This window comes from Oryx dammah, unplaced genomic scaffold, assembly GCF_014754425.2.
Source record: "Oryx dammah isolate SB20612 unplaced genomic scaffold, SCBI_Odam_1.1 HiC_scaffold_22, whole genome shotgun sequence".
Lineage (NCBI taxonomy): Eukaryota > Metazoa > Chordata > Mammalia > Artiodactyla > Bovidae > Oryx > Oryx dammah.
In genome coordinates, this window is record NW_024070206.1 from 18370685 (window position 1) to 18387050 (window position 16366).

Below are 16366 nucleotides of genomic sequence, written 5' to 3' on the forward strand. Positions count from 1 at the left end.
AGGAGGGACGGGGGCTGAGCTGCTTCAAAAAGTGACCCTTGAAGTGGGGGGGACAAAGGCCAGTGGTAAATTTATTGCAAGAATATGAAGGAAAAGCACATTTAACCTATAAACTGTTTCATATATATTACATAGAACATGATAATAAAAGTACTTTATAAGTACTTATCAGCTATTTTAATGCTGTTAAACTATATAAGAAGCAACATCAACAACAAGAATGTTAGAAGCCCAAAGGACCAGACTTTTAAAACAGAATCCCAAATATGAATCTCTGGTATTGGAGAAAACGAACCTTTTTTTCCATTATTATCACTTCATGCCAATCAATTTATAGTCAATTTTTAGAAAATACCACTTTATTCCTCTTTTTCAAACTAGAGAAAAGAAAAAAATTTAAGAAAACAGCACATAACAGAAAGAAGCCCTCTGTTAAAACCCTCCTGCTATAAACATAAGGTAACAAAGTAAAATATCACTCATACAGACGGACCGGAAGGAAGCCCTTATGTATTAATGAAGCACCTTAATTATATTACATAAGAAATTCAACTGCATTGCCCTCCTGTACTTGCAGTAATAATCTCAGTTAATGAAGTGCAGCCCAGTAGGAGTCCTCAAATTTAATGAATAGGTAAAAAACTTAATTCAAAATCATTTATGTAATTGGTGGGTCTGAAGTGCTTGAAAAATGTGAGAAAATGTTCTTTCTCTGAATTTAAACATTCCATACCGAATGATCAATACCCACAGTTATCAGCATCCCACAGGCCAACACCAGTGGATAAAGTGCCATGTGCCCTAGAACCATCCACCTCAGGGAGCAGAACTGCCAGATAAACAGAAAAGTCCACCTGCCCCACAACCCTGATAACCTTTACTCCAGTCTAGGACGCTTTCAGTACACAGGAATACCAGAATGTATTTGTTCTCTTTCCCTGATCTCAAAGACAAACCCAAGTGCAGTAAGGCTTTTGCTGTTTTATTGAGGAGTTTTGTTTAATTATCTTGTTTTGTTGCAAAAGGCATGCTACCTCAATTAAAAAAAAAAAAAAACACTGAAGTTTTTTTGGCTATGGCAAAGACTGAGGCTGGTGTGGACTGAAACAGAAGAAACAACATACTCTTCCGTTCTATGCTCTTCCTATCTGTCACAGTCACTAATGCTTAACTTTTGCTTCTTCAAAAAGGAGATGGAGACAGGTGTGTAATAGCTCCCTGAAGTCTTGGGCATAGATGGTCTTGGCCTGGATGTTTAGGGAATGACATGTGTGATTCCCAACACAGGCTGAAGGGACAACATTTATTTCGACTATCTTGACTGACTGATGACAAGCATATTCCTACATACATTTGAAGTCTCCTTATAAGCATTTTCAAGTGAAAATGAAACTGTTAAGTGCCATAACAGTTTTCTTCCTAACCACTAACAACACAGAAAAGATGCCCTTTCTAAAAACACACAGAAAGAAGGGTGGGTCTCCACTGGGCTGAGAAACAAGGCGGGGGTGACTGGGACCCGGAGTCAGCAGAGGTGCCACATGTCCATTTTCACAACTCAGTAACCAGTCAAAAATCAGGAAAAAGCTGCAGAAGCCGAACACATCTCAGTCCTGCCTGCCTCCCACCATTACAAGCCCTACTTACCTTCTGGTCTCAGAGGTGGCCCCTCACCCACCCCTGGGGCTAAAAGCAGACAGAGCCAGGTGATCTGGCTCAGGGCCCTAGAAGAGCTGTGGCTGCCTGCAGGGTGCTGAGAGCTCAGCCATCTCTCCTGGGGCAGCAAGCCCCACAGGGATGTTTCCCTTGGGCACCTAAGGCGCTGCCTGGCAGGCATCAGTAGGATGAGCCTATGGATGACGGAGGAGTGGGCTGAGGCCGCTGGTCTACTGGACTGGTGAGTGGACCAAGGCTCCTGGTGCCGGGAGGAGGAGTAGAGAGGCTTGGCTGACCCTACAAACCAGCCTGCTGCCCCGAGCGGAGCTGACAGATGGCATCCGGGCTGAGAGGCTGTTCTCCTCTGGCTCTGATCTCTGAAGGGGCAGGGCCTGTGTGACCACCCCATGGTCACCACAGAGCAAAGCGCCCACACAGGCCCATGGAGCTCACTGTTCTGAACCTTCTCGAACCACGGGGATGACTCTAACCCCACAGAGGTCACAGACTCTGCCCTGAAATGAGTGTTCAGGAGTTGGGATCAGCACCTGGTCTCTGACCCTTCCAACCACTGTTTTTCCCACACTACTTCTGAGTCTCAGGTCATCTCCAACACCCTGATAACACTCAAATCAGGAAAACCTGGAGGGAAGAGGAAGAATAAAGAGAGAAAGAGGCAACTTACCCAGGATGCAAGGTCACAGAGTAACATGGACTCATTCAAGATCCCCCTCTATACAAGCACACTATCATCACCCTGTCATGGACACACTCACACACACATGTGCTGTTTACACCAAGAACACGGGCAGGACTAACCAGGAAATAAATCAATTCAACATTGCACTTAAAATATATGGTTAAGTCGCTCCCATAACAGAGCAACAGTTACTAAGGAAATAGAGCACACGAGATGGAAAAACACTCCCACAGGAAGAGACATTTTTAAAAACGTGAACACCCACAAAACTTAACTAAGTAAGCTACAGAATATGTTTACCACTTGTTCACAAAAATTCATACGAAACACAGTGTCCCTAGAATCACTGGGGAGAGAAAAGAACTGCATTCCACAGACAAACCCTACCATGAAAGCTCAATTGCAGAGACACAAGGTTTAGGCAACACAAGGTCACACACTGGGCACAGAGGCCAAAGTCAACAGAGAAGCCAAACCTCCTTTTCTAAAAACCTAGCAACATGAGTGCAAGTGCAGTGTACCAGGGACCAGCACCTCAGTTTCGTTTCTGCTTTCCACACACCATGGACTGCTGGCCTCTTTGGCGTGCCGGTTACCTGGGTGACAGCCAGACAGACCAGCCCCAGGCTCTGGGTCGAAGAGGCCCCGCCTGAGGCCCCACACTGCTTGACCCTCAGAGTAAGGAGCACCGAGGGGTGAAGGGATGGTCCCACCCTCGACAAATCAAAGCACTGTAGCAGTGCGCCACACTGCTTACCAGAGGGGAAAAAACCTCAACTATGGATTGGTTGGGCTTCCCTCGTGGCTCGGCTGATAAAGAATCCGCCTGCAATGCAGGAGACCTGGGTTCGATCTGTGGGTTGGGAAGATGCCCTGGAGAAGGGAAAGGCTACCCACTCCAGTATTCTGGCCTGGAGAATTCCATGGCCTATACAGTTGCAAAGAGTTGTGGCCATGTCTCTGGTCAAGTGAGATAGGACAGATACGCACAAAAAGGACACAGCAAACGGGCCCAGAAAATCTGCATAGAAACCAAGTCTGAGACAAAGGGCTGTCTGCATGACAGTACAGGTCTTTCTCACTGTTCTTCATCTCTGGAATTGAGTGTACAACAATCTGCAGCCGTTATAATACAACCTCAAAGCCATCGAGCTCTGGACAGCTCGATGGGCTCCAGGTAGTCAGAGGTAAAACACGCTTCAAATATGCACACAAGATGCAAACAGACAATTCCATTAGACCATCCTTTAAAATGTCACCTCAGCAAATCCAAACACTTGATAAAACCTAAAGGACCTCCTTATTGCCAAATTCAGACTTAAATTGAAGAAAGTGGGGAAAATCACTAGACCATTCAGGTATGACCTAAAGCAAATCCCTTATGACTATACAGTGGAAGTGAGAAATAGATTTAAGGGACTAGATCTGATAGACACAGAATGCCTGCTGAACTATGGACAGAGGTTCGTTATATTATATAGGAGACAGGAATCAAGACCATCCCCAAGAAAAAGAAATGCAAAAAAGCAAAATGGCTGTCCGAGGAGGTCTTACAAATAGCTGTGAAAACAAGAGAAGTGAAAAGCAAAGGAGAAAAGGAAAGATATACCCATCTGAATGCAGAGTTCCAAAGAATAGCAAGAAGAGATAAGAAAGCCTTCCTCAGTGCAATGCAAAGAAATAGAGGAAAACAACAGAATGGGAAAGACTAAAGATCTCTTTAAGAAAATTAGAGATACCAGGGGAACATTTCATGCAAAGATGGGCTCGATAAAGGACAGAAATGGTATGGACCTAACAGAAGCATAAGATATTAAGAAGAGGTGGCAAGAATACACAGAAGAACTGTACAAAAAAGATCTTCAAGACCCAGATAATCATGATGGTGTGATCACTCATACTCACCTAGAGCCAGACATCCTGGAATGTAAAGTCAGGTGGGCCTTAGAAAGCATCACTATGAACAAAGCTAGTGGAGGTGATGGAATTCCAGTTGAGCTGTTTCAAATCCTGAAAGATGATGCTGTGAAAGTGCTGCACTCAATATGCCAGCAAATTTGGAAAACTCAGCAGTGGCCACAGGACTGGAAAAGGTCAGTTTTCATTCCAATCCCATAGAAAGACAATGCCAAAGAATGCTCAAACTACCGCACAATTGCACTCATCTCACACACTAGTAATGCTCAAAATTCTCCAAGCCAGGCTTCAGCAATACGTGAACCATGAACTTTCAGGTGTTCAAGCTGGTTTTAGAAAAGGCAGAGGAACCAGAGATCAAATTGCCAACATCCTCTGGCTTATCGAAAAAGCAAGAGAGTTCCAGAAAAACATCTATTTCTGCTTTACTGATTATGCCAAAGCCTTTGACTGTGTGGATCACAATAAACTGTGGAAAACTGTGAAAGAGATGGGAATACCAGATCACCTGACCTGCCTCTTGAGAAATCTGTATGCAGGTCAGGAAGCAACAGTTAGAACTGGACATGGAACAACAGACTGGTTCAGGAAAAGGAGTACGTCAAGGCTGTACATTGTTACCTTGCTTACTAACTTATATGCAGAATACATCATGAGAAACGCTGGGCTGGAGGAAGCACAAGCTGGAATCAAGGTTGCCGGGAGAAATATCAATAACCTCAGATATGCAGATGACACCACCCTTATGGCAGAAAGTGAAGAAGAACTAAAGAGCCTCTTGATGAAAGTGAAAGAGGAGAGTGAAAAAGTTGGCTTAAAGCTCAACATTCAGAAAACGAAGATCATAGCATCTGGTTCCATCACTTCATGGCAAATAGATGGGGAAACAGTGGAAACTGTGGCTCACTTTATTTTTTTGGACTCCAGAATCACTGCAGATGGTGACTGCAGCCATGAAATTAAAAGACGCTTACTCCTTGGAAGAAAAGTTATGACCAACCTAGACAGTATATTCAAAAGCAGAGACATTACTTTGCCAACAAAGGTCCGTCTAGTCAAGGCTATGGTTTTTCAGTGGTCATGTATGGATGTGAGAGTTGGACTACAAGGAAAGCTGAGCACCAAAGAATTGACGCCTTTGAACTATGGTGTTGGAGAAGACTCTTGAGAGTCCCTTCGACTGCGAGGAGATCCAACCAGTCCATCCTAAAGGAGATCAGTCCTGGGTGTTCACTGGAAGGAATGATGTTGACACTGAAACTCCAATACTTTGGCCACCTGATGCGAAGACCTGACTCATTGGAAAAGACCCTGATGCTGGGAAAGATTGAGGGCAGGAGGAGAAGGGGACAACAGAGGATGAGATGGTTGGATGGCATCACCAACTCAATGGACATGGGTTTGGGTAGACTCCAGCAGTTGGTGATGGACAGGGGGGCCTGGCATGCTGCAGTTCAAGAGGTCACAAAGAGTCAGACATGGCTGAGCGACTGAACTGAAAGGACCAACAATCTGAGCTCTACACAAACCAAGCTGGAGAACACTTCCCACATACTTAAGCAGGAAAACTGTCCCTAATAAGTCAGCATAGATATCACCACCTGCTCGTATCATCTTAGAGCGAAGGTGGGGGGGATGCGGGAGGTGCCCATAGTGTGTCCATCTTCCCTTCATTCCAGGGAGGAGGACAAGGAGGTCCAGGAGTAGAGCACACACTCAGGGGATGAGGGACGAGGACAAAGCCAGACCAGAACTGGGTGTCAGTCTCGACTTGAGCTCCAGGTTCTCCCATAGACACAAACCAGCCAAAGGAAGAGGTTGAGGAGGGGCACAGTGCACACATGAACTTCCCACCTGTGGGCTCAAGGGATCCTGAGACAATCCGCACTGTCCCAGGCCCAGCTCAGGCCATGCCCGTGACACCAACATGCCCAAAGGGGAAGGTGCAGAAGGGCCAGGGCCTTGGTGCAGAGCCAGAGTTCTTGGGTGCATATACTCTGACCGAAGGGCCCCTGATCTAGGCTGTGTGTGTCAGGTCACCTCAAGAGTAGATGCCAGCCAAAGTCACCTCTCCCAGCCTGGAGTGAGGGGGCAGCTCCTCAGCTAGCACTCTCCCTCACCCCACTTTTCCACAGGTAAAATCAGCTTACAATGGGCATGGCAGGCCATGAAAAGGGGGCCCCGCAGGAGTAACGAGTATGAGAAGCAAGGGAAGGCAGCTGGGAGCAGAAGAGAATAATGGGCCATGGAGCCCACTCCCCACATGCACTCCCACAGCCCTGTCACCCGTCACAGCCACTGGGCCAACACCTGCACGCCCGTGCCTCCCCCATGACCTCCTCACACTCTGGCCTACAGAACACCTCACAGGCTGCATCTTCTCATTCAGTAATTTGTCGGATCCTGACTTGCACGGCACTGTTTTAGGTGCAGGGGAGATAGCAGTGAGCAAAAGAGAGCCAGTTCCTGTCCCCATGGCACTTGCACCTATCTCTGTGGAGGTGTTTCTAATAGAAACTTTTCTTGCTAATCTTTGCAGTCACAGCACTGACTATGCGGACTAGCATACAGCAGGTACCCAATAATGCTGGTTCTACTGCACTGATCACACTGGGGCTTCGGTCAGTCACCCACTTGTCACTCTAATCCCTCTGCCCTGCCTCAGCTGCACAAAGCGCCAAGAGCCTAGGACCCAAGGAGGCTCTGGCCACGAGGTATGCACACCAAGAGGGTGCTCCCTGTGGAGGGTCAGTCTGGACATCTGGAGCACAAGCAGGGCCAACCCTCCTCCACCCAAAACACACTGGAAGGGGAGCTGTCCACACAGACAGGCCAGAGGGCAAAAGGCCAAGCTCTGAGGCAGACGGCCGGGATCTACCCCGGTCTACGGCTCCCGCAGGTCTGCCGTTACCTAACCCTGAGCCTCCGCTTCCGCATCCGTCACGTGGATGGCACCACCCTCAGAGAGCTGCTGCTCAGTTAATAAGAAGCCATGTATAAAACACACCACCAGTCAATGCTAAAGGAACAGTACAGGACTTCCCTGGTAGCCCAGTGCCTTAGACTCCATGTTCCCAACGCAGGGGGCCCAAGTTCGAGCCCTGGTCAGGGAACCAGATCCCATAGGCTGCAACTAAAAGATCTCACATGCCACAACAAAGAACGAAGATCCCACATGCCACAACTAAGACCCGGACAGCCAAAGAAAATTTTTTTTTTAATGACAAAGAGGAAACTTGCCTTTAAAAGGCAGAGTCAGCCATTATGGAAACAGTGAGAGTTTCCTGGCTCCCTGGAAGGCTGGATGGAACAGTGCACCTGTCCTGAAGAGCAGCTGCTGAAGGGGCAGAGAATTCAGGGGAAAGGCTGTGTGGTAACTGACTAATGGGACTACACAACCCATTGTCGTGCACCTAGAGGCCTCTGGCCAAGCAAACAGGGCTCATCAGACCCAGTTTCCCCTGTCTCAGTAACAAAGGCCAGTGTGTGTGCTCATCACACCAGAAGCAAACGAGTGTTATCCATGAGGGAAGCACCATTGCAGGTACAGTGAATCCCATCAAGTGTCCCCAGCAGAGGAGACAGACCTCCTGTAACACAGGACCAACCTTCCCACCACCCAGTGGTGGGCGGTGCTGCCCTGCAGCGGCTGGGCTGGTGTGCCTACCGTTGCTGAGTTTCCACGGCTTCAGAGCACGCACCACACTACAGAAACCACTGCATCCTCAACAGCACTCAGTCCTCACTCAGCCTCACGGCACTCAGTGAGGCTGCCTGTCTTATGCGGCCGTCAGATCTGGACGAGAGAACTCTAGGAATCCAACCAAGAAAACCACAGGGCTCTGGCAGCAGGAGGAAACTGTAAGCACCGAGTCTGGAGCCTGGCATCACTGCCCCTGCTCCCACCACCCGCCACAGTGGGTCAGGGTCTGGCGGCCCCAGGACTGAGGGCCTCCCCCTGCACTGACAGCCTGATGGGCAACCTTCTCCACACTGAAAAAAGTGTCTTCTTCCCCTCCAAAACCAGCCCTTTTCTATTCCCTTCTTCTCCAGAGCCTCTTCCTCCAGGTGGGAGCCCTCCTGAGGGGACAGGAGGGTCACAGCAGCATCATCATCCCCCCACCCACTTCGCATGCTCTGGCAGCGAGAAGGAGGCGGCTTGATCATGTTCCTCACAGGAGGGCAAGCTCTACTGCTTTCTTCCCGAACAGCTTCTAGGCTGGTGTTCCCCCAAATATCCCAAGAGGAAGCATGAAATCATTACAACTAAATTTTGTCTGTTTTGACTGAAAAATTGAATATACTGATAAACACATTGGAAATACAAAAATAACTGTAAGTAAATATACAAGACTAATGTCAAAGAGCAAGGAGCTGCCTATTCATTTGGGTCAGGGTCAGAGGCCATGACAGAGAATGAAGGTAGGGCTCAAACCCGGCTTTGGCTTTGACACAGCCACTCACGCATGGAGGTGCTGTGTTCAGAGGAGCAAGCATGGCTCTGGGGTCAAACAGACGGGGCTCAGAATAAGCATTCTGCTGCACATCCACCACTCCACCCGGACAGGCCACACAACCTCTCTGAGCTTCAGTTTCCTCATCTATTAAGGGGAACGTTAATGTAACCATAAGGCAGCAGTGCTGAGAAAATATATGATGGCATGCACGTACCCTCAGAACACCCAAGAGACCCTCAAAACACAGCCAAGGCAGGAATGGGGAGTAGGGAAGAAGGGCACAGACAACACTGCCTGGTTGTCAGATGCTTGGGTGCAATGAGGGTGGTATGCTAAGTCAACTGGGCTGTGAGTGGGTGGGGTTCACTGAACGTCACTCTGTGGATGAACAAACACTCAGTTCCAATCCAGGGCCTCCTAGACTGAAATTTAATATTCTCATCTTCAAACAGTTACTTAAATGGGTCACCATCAGGTACACTTCTTTTTCCTTACCACAGGCCAAATGTCCACCTGACTTGGCAACCCCTGGCCCTGTTGTTCACCCCACAAGGCCCTTGTCCTTCCCAACACATGAGCCAGGCTCACCCACCAGCCGTAGGTAATCCCTACATCAGAGAATCACTCCTACTAAAATGATTCATATCTTCACCTCCTTTGAATAAAAATGTTATTACATTCAACAAAATCATAAAAGAAACAATAAAAAAGGGTGACATCTCAGTAACTTAAACCAACACCCAGAAATGGCGGCCTGGGGGAAAAGGCAGTGACTGGCACCTTCAAGGGTGCTCTAGGAGCCCCACTTTTTCCCTGTAACACACACGGTCTCCAGGGCAAGTCCCAGCCACACTCAGCAGCTTGTATCCTGAGCTCAGAGGTACACTGGGCAGAAGAGGGTTGGGTGTGAGGATGGGGGTGCCACTGAGACTGGAAAGCAGTCTAGCTGCTCCACTACCATCCGGTTCCCTCCCGGTTCCCATGGTAACACAGAGACCTCAGATCCCAGAACAGAGTAAAGACAGTACCATGCCCAGTTTCCCTGCAATCTGTTTCCATGGGAACTGGAAGAGAAGGGATGGAGGCTGGGCAGCGGGACCGCCTGAGATGTGCGTCTCCGTCAGCTGGAGCCGCAGACAGGCTGGCACCCTGGGCCAGTGGTCTGCAGGCCTCTTCAGGAGTGCCACGTCCACTCAGGGATGGAGGCCCAGAGACAAGGATACTCACAGAAGGCTAGACATAGGCCCTCTCAACATATTCGGCAGGTGACATCCCCCCTCTCTCTAAAAGGCCCCCACAAGCCAAGGGTGACCCACTTCAGACCAGCAGTTACACATCTGGCCAGGTAACCCCAAATCTAGTCATCAGTCTGTCAGGAAACTGGGTCAGGATCCTACGGTTTTAATGAGCTCCACAGATGACTGTGATACTCAGCCATCTGGGAAACCAATGACCTGGACCTGAGCTCCCTGAAGCTGAAGGTGCTTGTGCACCCTGAGGAGCCTAGTGGGACACAGGTTTTAGACCAGCAGGTCTGGGAGGCCTGAGACCCTGCATTTCTAACCAGCTCCCAGACGATACTGTTGCTGATGGTCCCTGGACCACATATGAATAGTAAGATCTAGACTCCAATGAGTTTGGCCCTAGAGCCTTCCCAGAGACCCAGACAGAGACTCTAACCATTCCCGCGGGGCAGCCTGCTCTGTCTTCAGCCAGCAGTCCACTGCAGGTTGGGTCACAGAGGCTCCAGGGCCATGCCTGCAGAGGGTGGGCTCATGGTTCACACTACCCTCCCTCAGCCTGTTTTCTCAGCCTGTGGAGACAATCCTGTCTGGATACGGTTAAAGGATAATCGGATTCTACATATAATCATCAGGGAAAATGTGACTGCCTCTTCCAATTCTCATTACTCTAAGAAAAATAAAAGTAAATTCTGCATAGTTGAGCATTGATCTAGTGGTGGAAATGTTTAGAAAGTTAGAATATTTATTAATACAGATGTATTATCAAAGAAGAATGGAACTGTTCATGTATCATTGTAAAAGATGTAAAAATGTTGAAAAACTCTATAATTATTGTATGGAAGTAGCTCAGCTAGCCTTAAAATTCCTGTTCTTAAAAATAAAAAAATTTAAAAGACTCACAGAGTAAATAAGACAGCCTTCACATTTCAGCTAAAAGCTGTTTATTTCAATACTGAACCCGCAAAATAGTTCACAACACGTAAAATGCCAGTGTGTTACTCAAAAGCAAGTTACTGACTTTCTATTTTAAGAAACCTCCATTTTGCTTATGTATAAAAAGGGAGCTATTTCAGTCTCTCATTACATATACTTTACATCTCTCTTCAAAAAGCCTAACATATATCAATCTTTGAAAATTAAAATATGAACAAAGAATCCAACTATAAATCACTGAATTATGCTATAGCTTATTTGAAAGATAATCTTCTAATTCTAAACACAAAAAAGGGGAAGAAACCCACTCTGTGATTAGTCGGCACACAAGTAGCAACGAGAGCCCAGAGTCTGCGGTCCTGGCTAGAAGGTCCGTGGGGGGGTGTCCACTGTGTCCGTGAGTCCACTCCGGGTCGACATGAAGAAGCAATTCTTCCTGTGAAAGGCTGGATGGCAGGTGGCTCCACGGGGCCTGAAGTTCTGTCCCCACGCCCCACGCTGTCCTCACAGTACAGACCACAGGGCCAAGCATGACGTATCACAAGGACTTCACTTCACACAGATGACAGGGGCCTCCGAGCCCTGACTTAGCACCACAGGCCTAGAAGAGTGTCTCACTCAGCCTCTCCCCACAGCTTCAGGGATGGGGAGGGTGGGCAGGCCGCTGGATCTATCCCAGATCTGGTTCCACAGCCCCGGGAGCCCTGGGCTCTCAGGAACCCAGTGACCTAGTGCTTCCCGGCACCTGGACCCCAGCCCTGAGCGGCCACTACTGACAAACTTTCGACAGTCTGCTGTGTCCTGTGCTCCATCATTCATCACATCTCCTTTACAAATTCTAACGGTTCCAAGGACAATACCATTTTATTTGCCTTTTCCCTCTGAATTTAACAGTGTTCAGCAAGATACAGCAAAAGCAAAATTCTCCATGCTTCTCAAAAGGCAGGTAAAAATGTGGCTAAACAGAAAAACCACCGCCTTTGACAGTGACCCCACACACCTGCAGCAGAGAGGACAATGGCAAGGCTCCTGCTCATGGAAACACCTTGAGCTCAACAACACGCCCACGGATGAGGAACTGCCTGATGAACTAATGTGGAGTTTGGAACAGGAAATGCTCCAAGCTATCGTCCATTTCAACTCATCCTCCCAGTAAGTAGAAATTACGGCTCAGTTATCACAAGCCATATCGAGCTGGGCTGAGAATGGAGTATAAAATGGGCTAAATCCAACACCCTTTTAGGCATATCACAGGCATATCTCGTTTTATGGTATGATGCTGTACTGAGCTTTTGCAGATACTATATTTATTTTTTAAATAAATCGAAGGTTTGTGGCAGGTAAGTCTATCAGCACCATTTTTCCAACAGCATCTGCTTACTTCGTGTCTCTGTGTTACATTTTGATAATTCCTGAAACATTTCAATTTTCTCATTGCTATTATGTTTGTTTCTGTGACCTTTGATATTATTATTACAATTATTTTGGGGTGCCATGAACCACAGCCATGTAAGACGCCAAGCTTAACTGGTAAATGCTGGATGTGTTCTGACTGCTTCCCCATCCCCCTCCTCAGTCCAGTCTAATTCCTGAGACACAACAGGACTAAAATTAGGTTGATGAGAAACCCTGCAATGGCCATGAAACATTCAAGTAAAAGGAAGAGTCACACTTCTCTCAATTTAAATCAAAAGCTCGACATGATTAAGCTCAGTGAGAAAGCCAAGACAGCCCAAAAGCTAGGCCTCCTGCACCAAACAGCCAGCCATGTTGTGAATGTGAAAGTAAAGCTCTTGAAGGAAATTGAAAGTGCTGCTCCAGAGAACACAGGAATGATAAGAAAGCAAAACAGCCTTACTGCTGATACAGAGCAAGTGTTAGAGGTCTGGATAAAAGACCAAACCAGCCATATTATTTCCTTCAGCCAAACATAATCCAGAGTAAGATCCTAACTCTCTTCAATTCTGTGAAGGCTGATAGATGAGCACGCTGCAGAAGATAAATGTGAAGTTAGTGGAGGCTGCTCCATGAGGTGGAAGGAAAGAAACTGTCTCCATGACATACAAGTGCAAGGAGAAGCAGTGAGTGCTGTTGGAGAAGCCATCATAAGTTATTCAGAAGATCCAGCTCAGATCATTAACGAAGATGCTACATTAAACAATAGATTTTCAGTGCAGATGAAACAGGCCTCTACTGGAAGAAGATAGGTCTTTCACAGCTAGAGAGAGGAAAAGTCACTAGCTTCAAAGGGCAGGTTGACTCTCTCATTAGCAGGCAATGCAGCTGGTGACTAAAGTGAAGCTAGTATTTATTCGTCATCTGAAAATCCTAGGCCCCTAAGAAGGATGCTAAATCTGCCAGCCAGGATGACAGCCAATCTGTTTACAACATGATTTACCTAATGTTTTAAGCCCTCTGTTGAAAAAAAGGTTCCTTTCAAAATACGACTGCTCATCAACAATGAACCTGGTCACCTGAGAGCTCTGGGGGTGATGGACAATGGGATTCATGTCTCCAAGCCTGCACACAACATGCACTCTGCAGCCTATGGGTCAGGCAATCATATCCACTTTCAAGTCTTATTATTTAAGAAACACATTTCATAAGCCAACACTGCCACTGACAGTAACTCCTCTGATGGATCTGATCACAGTCAACTGAAAGTCTTCTGGAAAGGATCCATCCTTCTAGAAGCCATTAAGAACACAGATTACTCATGGGAAGAGGCCCAAATACCAACAGTAACAGGAGTTTTGAAGAAGTGGATTCCAGCCCTCGCAGACTACTTTGAGGGGTTCAAAACTTTGGTGGGGGAAGTAACTACAGATGTGGTAGAAAGAGCAAAATAGTAGAAGGGTAGCCTGACAAATATGACTGAATTGCTTCAATCTCATGATAAAACTTGAACAGATGAGGAGTTCCTTCTTATGGATAAGCAAAGAAAGTGGTTTCTTAAAATAGACTCTACTTCTGGTGAAGATGCTGTGAAGACTGTTGACATGACAACAAAGCATTTAGAATATTCCATAAGCTCAGTTGATACAGGAGCAGCAGGGTTTGAGAAAACTGACTCCAATTTTGAAAGAAATTTGACTGTGGGTAAAACACGGTCATCTGCATATCTGAGGTTATTAATATTTCTCCTGGCAATCTTGATTCCAGCTTCTGCTTCCTCCAGCCCAATGTTTCCCATGATGTACTCTGCATGTAAGTTAAATAAGCAGGGTGACAATATATAGCCTTGATGTACTCCTCTTATTTGGAACCAGTCTGTTATTCCATGTCCAGTTCTAACTGTTGCTTCCTGACATGCATACAGGTTTCTCAAGAGGCAGGTCAGGTGGTCTGGTATTCCCATCTCTTTCAGAAATTTCCACAGTTTATTGTGATCCACACAGTCAAAGGCTTTGGCATAGTCAATAAGGCAGAAATAGATGTTTTTCTGGAACTCTCTCGCTTTTTCAATGATCCAGCGGATGTTGGCAATTTGATCTCTGGTTCCTCTGCATGGGGTCACAAAGAGTCGGACACGATTGAGCGACTGAACTGAACTGAACTGAAAACACTGTCAAACAGCATTGCATGCTACAGAAAAGTAATTCCTGAAAGAAGAGTCAATCAATGCAACAAACCTCACTGTCTTAAGAATCTACCGGAGTCACCCAACTCTCCAATCACCACTGCCCTAATCAGTCGGCATCCAGCAACACTGAGATAAGACCCTCCACCAGCAAAAAAAACTGGGACTCACTTGAAGTCTCAGATAATGGTTAGCATTTTTAGGAATAAAGTATTTTTAAATTAAGTTATATAACTTTTTCCTTTAGACATAATGCTATTGCATACTAATAGACTACAGTCTAGTATAAACATAACTTTTATATGTGAAACCAAAATATTCATGCAACTTGTTTTATTATGATATTTGCTTTATTGTGGTGCCCTAGAATCAAACTTGCAATATCTCCAAGGTATGCCTGTATAGAAATTCCTGCTGTCTTAAGGAATCCTATAACAAATCTTCCCTCATAAATAAAAATATATGCTTCATTCAACATGGCTGCAATGAGATCCTATCACAGCATAGCTTCTAACCTTGCCAAAGACAGCAAATTCTGATCAAGCTTCTGGACACAGCTACAACTTACAGGAATTACAGGAAGGACAAACATGTACAGGGCACAGCTCTGAGTGAAGGAGACTGTGGGTGAACAAGCCCCAGAGTTTTAACAAATAATCTTCAAGGAAAACAAAAGGATAGAGGACCTGTATACTAAAAGAAATTTAAAAGACATCAGAGGCTTTTTTTAATCAGGAAAGATTAAACTTTAACTTTAACTTTAAAGTCACTAGCGGCTGCTTTTTGAAGGAAAAAGGGAGGAATGGGATGTGATGGGAACTCTTGGGGAGAGGGCGAAGCTCAGAGAGGGCAAAGCTCTACCACTGACTTCAGAGATGGTCACAGGCATATTCAACAGAGAACATTTTACTTAATTATTTGCTGGTTTCACATGTCTACCTGTTTATTTTACAATAAAAAGGCTATTTTTTTTTCATTAGAAGAGAACTTATTTTTAATTTTACATGATCATTCTCTAACCACATGATGCTTCCCTATCTCTCAACACTGACAAGATGCATACTGAGGAAGACTTTAGCAAACCCTCCACAAAAGAACTACGGAATCTATTTTACAAGAAAGTCTGCTTTAGATCCGTTAAATCCATTAGCAGATTCTGAGTTCAGAACACCAGCTGAATCTGAAGCACACAGCCAGAGACTTTTATGGTTATTTCCACATCCCCTTCCTCCAAGACAGTATGGAGTCAGCACCCAGTTCCGCCTGCACCTCGATTTACTGGAGCCACAGATTAGTTTGGACTGCCCTAAAGTCTCTTCATCTTCCATCACACACAAAAAATGTAAGTCCTAAATCATAGCATCCAACAGCAGTGAAAGAATAGTCCTGACTTATGTCCATTCCATACTGTTTGTCCCCCAAATCAGACAGAAATTCATACCACTTCTAACAACAATTCCCTTTTCTTGAATAAAAAGAAATGTTGCAGCTAAATCAACAGAATGAAGATTTCAGTATGAGAAATTTTAGTGTAAAAAACTGACAACTTCATACTGCATTTCCCAAAGTATTGATAGTTGAGTAAATCTAACTTTAAATGCTTTTAGTCCTTTGAGTTAAATCACTGATATATTAATTGAGCAAAAACGAATATTATCTGGAGAAGCAGTATCAGCAGTACAGCAGACCAAGAGGCTCCAGGCCCTCGTTTGGCCACAGAAACATTTAAAAGCAAGTTCATACTGGCCACATGAACTTCACAGGCACTATGGAAACAAGGGTCTACAAAAACCAAGCAAATGTCCAATCAAGAAACCACATTCAGAACAGCAGGAATTTCCTGGTTTTTTAAATTCTCCCTTGCCAAGCCATTCCCAGC

General features: G+C 45.9%; 1 protein-coding gene across 1 annotated transcript in view; it reads right to left on the bottom strand.

Moving 5' to 3' along the window:
• Positions 1 to 16366, bottom strand: part of LDLRAD4 (low density lipoprotein receptor class A domain containing 4) — a 169324-nt gene that overhangs the window by 67103 nt on the left and 85855 nt on the right.